The sequence below is a fragment of the Hordeum vulgare genome, chromosome 3H (genome assembly GCF_904849725.1).
Source record: "Hordeum vulgare subsp. vulgare chromosome 3H, MorexV3_pseudomolecules_assembly, whole genome shotgun sequence".
Lineage (NCBI taxonomy): Eukaryota > Viridiplantae > Streptophyta > Magnoliopsida > Poales > Poaceae > Hordeum > Hordeum vulgare.
The window spans coordinates 259,128,897-259,136,712 of record NC_058520.1 but is presented as its reverse complement, the minus strand read 5'-3'; the positions used below and the strand labels follow the sequence as shown (position 1 = coordinate 259,136,712).

The following is a 7,816-nucleotide window of genomic DNA, read 5'->3' as shown; positions in this document are numbered from 1 at the left end:
ATTTGATTACCGGAAGGTTTTCGGAGTTACCGGGAATGTACCGGGAATGACGAATGGGTTCCGGGTGTTCACCGGGGGGGCAACCCACCCTGGGGAAGCCCATAGGCCTTGGGGGTGGCGCACCAGCCCTTAGTGGGCTGGTGGGACAGCCCAAGAAGGCCCTATGCGCCATAGGAAGAAAATCAAAGAGAAAAGAAAAAAAAGGGGAGGTGGGAAAAAGGGGAAGGACTCGTCCTTCCAAACCTAGTTGGATTCGGTTTGGAAGGGGAGGACTCCCCCCCTTGGCTCGGCCGACCCCCTTGAGGCTCCTTGGACCCCAAGGCAAGGCTCCCCCTCTTCCCCCTATATATACGGTGGTTTTAGGGCTGATTTGAGACAACTTTGTCACGGCAGCCCGACCACATATCTCCACGGTTTTACCTCTAGATCGCGTTTCTGCGGAGCTCGGGCGGAGCCCTGCTGAGATTAGATCACCACCAACCTCCTGAGCGCCGTCACGCTGCCGGAGAACTCATCTACCTCCCCGTCTCTCTTGCTGGATCAAGAAGGCCGAGATCATCGTCGAGCTGTACGTGTGCTGAACGCGGAGGTCCCGTCCGTTCGGCACTAGATCGGAGCGGATCGTGGGACGGATCGCGGGACGGTTCGTGGGGCGGATCGAGGGACGTGAGGACGTTCCACTACATCAACCGCGTTTCTTAACGCTTCTGCTGTGCGATCTACAAGGGTACGTAGATCGGAAATCCCCTCTCGTAGATGGACATCACCATGATAGGTCTTCGTGCGCGTAGGAAATTTTTTGTTTCCCATGCGACGTTCCCCAACAGAATTCTCGACCGTGAGCAAGGCTAACTCAGCCCTGAGAGCTAAGTTATAGAACTGGTTGAACTCGGGATGGTCGTGCACGACAAGAGAAACCTACAAATCTTCTTTGAGACCACCTCGAAACTGATAGATCTGTCTCTTCTCGTACGGAACATCGTGCTTGGCATAGCGGGTTAGGTTCTAGAAGTCAATACTGTAATTATATATAGATGAGCTTCCTTGCTTCAGACTCCTGAACTTCCCACGCGTGCCCTCAACAAAGCTTGCCGGAATATGATGGGCTGTGAAATCATGCTAGAAGTCATCCCAACTAATCAGAGGTCACCTATGGAATCCTTGAGATGCTGCCACCACTCGGCTGCGTAACCCTTCATCTAGAAAGTAGAAAATCTGACAAAGTCCTCAGAACAGACATTGCTGCACTCAAAATTCTTACTCATGTCACGTAGCCAATCATCTACATCAAATGGATGTTCACAACAATTGAAGGACTTGGGTTGATTTGCCCGGAATTGATTGAGAGAAGCAAACTGCTGCTGGTTGTTTAAATTCCCTTGGCAACCCTTGTTCCTATCTTGCATAATTTTAAGAAGCATCTTAGTGTTTGCATTGGTAGCAGCCATCAAAGCTTTCCACTCCTCTTGAGGAGGAGGAGGGGGTGGCGGAGGGTCAGCCTACTCTCCATCATGGTTCGGATTATGGTTAGTTGCTCGAGCCATCCTGGAGATGGAGAACAACATTAGACCACAGATAAAGGATGAAGCTGATAAGCTGAATCAAAGGCTTGAAATATTGGAACATAAAGTCTTAGCAATTTGCATTTGGACTAGAATTAGTAAGAATGCTTCCAAAAAATTAGGGACAACATCATAAGATTCGAAAGCCACTTGCAATTGTCAAGTTTGAGCTAGAATTGCTTGGAACAAATATATATCCCATAATACATTTGAAGAAAGAAATTCCTAGATGACTACATGAATTCCCACCTAAGAATTCTTGAAACTTCTGGTTATGCAATCGGGTCCTCTAATACAAGGAGCAAAACTTCACACAACTCCTAACATCATACTCGCTCCAATGTAACACACCCGTCAAAACATAACGAGAGTCTCAGAACATTATCTATCTCGAACCCTCGTAATCACAATGATGCCAAGTATGGCACTACATCTAGACTCTCTCCACCACTACTCGGGAGGCCGGACTCCTCTCGCCACTACTAGTATTGAAGAAATTTCAAACATCCTCCATTGTGAGATACTAAGAAATATGAATGATAACGATGTCCTCAAAATACCCTTGGAGCTCAACTCCCCGGAAGAAATCAAGTTAGACAGGAGGCACCAAGTCAGAACTCCTTCACATCGGTATCATATAGATTTCAGAATATCCGCATGATCCTAAAAAAATTGAGCGAGAAGAGGTGTAGAATTAAAATTCTTAAGTCGTAATCCTCACCAGAGCAGGAAAGAGGAGTAAAAACAATCCTACTTTCCAATATAACTAGGACTCAAAATAGTTTTTCACTAGACTCGACTCAGCCAAGTTCGATCAATCAAAGGCGCATGTGGTCGTATGACTCTGATTACCAACTTGTAACGACCAAAATGTGGTACTATCCATATTTGGCGATGAGGACTTAATATGGATAGAGGCGCATCTTAGCGTTTTGCAAGTAGAAAAATAATCACAATACATTTATGAAGAGATGATTATATGGATGGCTTACTCATCACAACTTATTTTTCAAGCCACACAACATTATTTCAATCATCCGTAAGACAGGTTCCGACTATGGACAAGATAAACGACTAAATGCAACGACTATGTCTCGCTGCCCAAGGAGACGACCAAGGTCCTCCAATTGGTGGGATACGTAACATGCATGCGGCCACTGCCTTCATCGTACTCCCACTGAAGCTACGTAGCGTCAAACGCCTCTAGGTCTACGGTACCTGGGTCTGTGGTGTTGCAGTAATCTATGAGCCACACGGACTCAGCAATCTTGTGACCATGATACCGGAACTGATCAAGTTATTGGATTTGGAAGGTTAAGTGTTGAGGTTGTAGCAGCACTAAGCATATATGGTAGCTAAGTTACAAGAACATAATGTAAAGTGAGTGGAATATCCATGATGGTTGTGAGCTATATAATGATCACTAAGTGATCCTGAACACCTACCTATGTTAGTCATAACCCCACCGCGTTGTCAGTCGGCGAAGGAGCTCGCGAAAGAGACAGTCACCGTTACGCACAAAGTTGGCATATTTTGGTGAAGTTTACTTCAAGTTTTATAGAATCGGATGTTAAACAAAGTTTCCAAGTTGCCACATAACCGCAAGCTCGGCTTTCTGAAAGACATTAACCCTGCAGGGGTGCTCCAACTAGTCCATCACAAACTAGCAGAAGCTGCTCTCGAGGGAAACTCTCAACCTCGAGAAAGCCCAAAGTATCACAGATATTCCAGTGCAGAAGACACTCGCTAAAAGTAAGACAAATCCAGCAAGACCGCCCAACAGGCTAGATCCCAAAAGGAGCAGCGCGTATATCTGTCTCAGGGCACTATCATATGGGACTAGCTATAGGGAAAATCAATCCTTCAGTTGCCTCGAGGCGGCCCCGCAGGCAGCCATGTTTGGACCAACACTCATGAAGAGCACTGGCCCATGTTGTTGATTATGATCCATGGGGTAGCTATTCCCTATGTATTTTTATGAAGTGTTTAGCAAATGTAGTACCAATGTTGGGCCTTGCCGGAATAATCTTAGCTCAAAACAAATTGTCAAGGGTGTCCCCAAAACAACCCCAAGCGTGTTAGGAGCGCTCAAGATGGAACATAACACCGGTAACCGAAACTAGGGCGGCAAAAGTGAAACAAAAGACCGAGCAAAAGGCCAAGTCTTTCGCCTTTAACAAGTATATAGGTGCATTAAATTAAAGAACATTAATAAGATGATAATCAAAATATCAGTGTTACCATATGAATTAGCCTGCACCTGCAACTAGCAAAGCTACAAGATGGTTGAGCAAGCGCTAACTTAGCCAAACAATGGTTGCTAGGATGTGGAGGGGTTATAGGATTTTCTTGGCAATGTTTGCAGGCTTGATATTCAGGTGGTAGGTAGTGGTAAATAGAGAAGGAAACGAGTTATCTAAGCACAACAAAATTAGAAATGATATCAAGATCACGGTCATCTTTCCTGATGCTTCCTCTCACGGGTACAACTCTTCTTCTTGAGGAACATACTCAATGGGATCCTCGCTCTCGTTCTTATCTCCCAATGCTACCCAAAGAAAATACACATCCAATGAACACACATCAAGGTGTAATGCTTCAAACAACATGATGCATGAGTGTGGGTATGAAACCAGCATGACAATGCTAACTAGTCATCTTTCTCATGCATTTATTAAGTTGTTTAGCATTCTGGACAGAACCTCGAGTTTATTTATTTGGGAATGCATGAACAAGGCAGGAACCCACAATTTCACAAACTTATCATGGCAAAGAAAAATACAGGGGCCTAGTACCCTCAAAACTCTACCACATTCATGTTGACAAGTTAACCAACTAGTGCAAGGATTAAATCATGTGAAAATGACAAAATGGCACATTATCACAAAAATACATTTTCACAGAGTGGCTCCAACCATAAAACTAATGGCACCACTCGATTGCTGGTATTTTTCTACCCCAAAATCATATGTCATACTCCTATGTTACTGTACAGAAATCTCCCACAAAACAAAGCCCAAAATCAATCATACAAGTATAAGTCATAACTTGCCAGAAATGGCAGCTGCCATAACTAGGCATGTCCATATTTGGACATTACGAAAAATGTAATTCACACAAACATAGGATAAACAACTAAAAATAAAATAAATTCACACGGGGAAACCATTGGCATAGACACGAGGCCCCCCCTTGGGATGACAAGTGGGGCCGGGCACACTGTTAGTGCCCTAGTAACCGGGAAAAAATTGGGGATTAAACAACGCCCACAGGATTCTAACCCAGGTCTCCTAGGAAGGAGCGCACGGTCACAACCACTGGGGTAGGCGAGATTTCATCAACAACGGGGGACAGCACTCAACTGGATCCTCAAAAGGCTTTGCCTTTCCTCTGCCATGCGGGAGAGAGGCAAGCGACGGCGCCCGTGAGGCCTCCACTGACCAACGGGGAGAACGAGCGGCTGCGGGGAAGCGAAACACGACGGGGGATCCAGTTTGGACCTCACCAGGATCTGCGATGCATGGAGGGGGGATGATATGCGGCGGCGCTAGCGGACCGCACGGGCACAACGGCCATCGACGGAGCTACACTATGGGGGGCGCCCAACGCACTGGGATGTCTCAGAGAGAGGGACGGGGTCGCGGTTTCTCACCCAGCTTCTGAAAACGGGGCTGCGGTTCTACGGCGAGCTTGAGTCCGACGCTGGGGAAAAAGGGCTCGACGGCGACTCCATCGGTCCTAGCGTGCGGGCGAGGACGTCGGGGACGACGAGGCCTTCGCACTAGCCGGCGAGGGGCTGTGGCGGTGACGACCACGCTGGAGAGGAGCTATTTTCCTCTCTTGCCATGGAAGCTGCGGGTATGGTGGCTACTTACGTGGCGGCGGCGCACGAGGAGGAGAGGGGGAAGAATGAAACCCTAGGGCGCGGCCCTGCCTTTATAGGAGGTCGAGACGACGTGCGTGGCCATGGAGGCCATGTGCAGCACTCGAGCTTGCTTTAAAAAGAGGCGAGAAACGAATCCAGGAGGAAGAAAATAGGGGAGGCAGTCGCTGCATGTGGGCCAACGCGGGCGTCTATGCTGGAAAGCGCACGTGCGATCATGTTGCGGCTTGCTGGGATGCGGCCACCGCTAGGCTACTACTGCTATGCACCGCTTCGGCTAGGCTGTTGCGCTGGAATGGGCCTACTGAGGCGAATTTTTGTCCAGAAGGACCACTTGCCGACTGCATTTGTCCAAAAGGATCACCTATGGCCGAAATTGACAAAAAAGACCCCACCCCTCCGTGGCGGCAGATGCGTCAGGCGACACGTGCCACCTGCCGCCATCGGCTGAGGCGGCTCGGGCCTGCCGCCACGGGCGCAGGCGGTCGGCAGGGCTGGCGCCACGAGGCCAGGCGGCCGACGCCAGATCCCGTTCCCGCTCCGCTGCAACGTTACGGCGACAGAGAGGTGGGCCCTGCCGCCTCGGCCCCAGGCGGCCGGCAGGGAATTCCGGGTCCTGCGTGAATGGGCCTCGGAGTCAATGCATTCCCGCCACAAGCATGCGGTATTAGGCCCTGCTTTGGATGTAGTCCCTCCGTTCCAAAATATAAGACCTTTCACGAAGCAAAATGAGTGAATCTATATTCTAAAGTATGTGTATGTACATCTGTATGTAGTTTATAGTACAATCTCTAAATATAAGTCTTTTAAGAGTATTTAAGTCTTTTAAGAGTTTCTACTAGAGAAAAATGAGTATTTTTTTACGAAATACTCCCTCCGTTCCTAAATATAAATGTTTTAAGAGTTTCTACTAGAAGACTACGTATGGATGTATATGGTCTCATTTTAGAATGTAGATTCTGTCATTTCGTTTTGTATGTAGTCATCTAGTAAAATATCTAAAAAGACTTATATTTAGGAACAGAGGGAGTACACTTGTAAAAATAAGAGACACCTTTGTAAAATATTGCACTTGTAAAAATAGAACGGCATTTCAAGCAGGGCCTAAAGGGTGATTGCACTAACTGAGGCTGCCTCCTGTATTTGTTCCCGCCACATGCACGCGATAACGACGGACGAGCAGTGCAATTTTTTCCCGCCTAAGTTTCCCGCGTTATTTTCCCGCCTAAGTTTCCTGCCTAAGTTTCCCGCTGAAGTTTCTCGTTTTCGCGCCGTTTTTTCCCGCGTAGACATCCGGCACAACCTATAAAAGGAGGCAGGGAGTGAAACTCTCTTCACCATCAACGAGACTTCAAAGCACCTGCACCTCCATAGTCAGTATGAGTTTGCCTTGTTCGCATTCCTTCCCTCGCCATCGCTTCTACTTGGGTGCAAATATCTATCTGAAAAAAATCATTGTTGGTTGGTTGAATTGTTCATGAAATAATGGGCCTGAATATCAAGATGTTGATGATTACCGCGGAGTCACGATAGTAAGCTGATGATGTGTCTATCCATCTCTGCAACTGTTCCATATGCGTTGGATGTGTTGGCATCGTAGGTGGTTCACTCGTCAGTCTAGTACGCGTGCTCATGCGATACCAATTATAGTACGCTTCTGTCGTAGTTGCATCGTACGTTCTGCATAAATAAATAGTTACATCACATTCCGTATTTTATAAGTACATAATTAAATTAACATTAGTAAAATTACCGTTGCTGAGGCACTATATTTTGTAGAGCTTCATTATTCCACTGATTTATCCATTGAATGTTTTCTGCATTCCAGTCGACACCAGATCTGCCCATATTGCTCATCCTGAAATTATAGATAACAAAACAAAAATTCAAGAACCGGTGATGGAATATCTATTTAGCTAGGTCACATCTTACTTACTTATGAGTTTCTTTGTCGATACATCTTGGAACCGGTGGTGGAATATCTTGATATAGACCGAACTGTCTCATGACACGGTCAGGATTGTACGGTCCCACAAACCACAGATAGAGTAAATTGCAGCGAGTCATCCAGAAGGCACTATCTCTCACGCATTCCACTGGGATGCGTTGCGAACCAAATACCATATCAATGTGCACCTCAGTCCACGGGTTCCATGTTATTAGTGAGTCGTTAAGAAGTTCAAACTGATCATGGTATATGGGGTAACAATTTTTTGCAATTTTAGTAGACCATTTTTTTCGACCCAGCATCCACCGGCTGGACATAGTTACAACACCCTCACCATAGTTGTATGGGGTTGCGGGTTCTACTATCTGCGGTCGTCCTACAGGTAAGTATTCCCAGGACCACAACTGTAGAAACTCGTAGGAG

The 7,816-nt window shown here is 46.8% G+C and overlaps 1 long non-coding RNA gene across 1 annotated transcript; it reads right to left on the bottom strand.

Annotated features, from left to right (window-relative positions):
* Positions 1-1,006: 1,006 nt before the first annotated feature.
* On the bottom strand, positions 1,007-5,512 carry LOC123439852. Its single transcript, XR_006630197.1, has 2 exons — positions 5,215-5,512; positions 1,007-1,545 (listed from the first exon to the last, which is right to left on the bottom strand). It is a non-coding gene; the product is annotated as an uncharacterized LOC123439852 (long non-coding RNA).
* Positions 5,513-7,816: the final 2,304 nt, after the last annotated feature.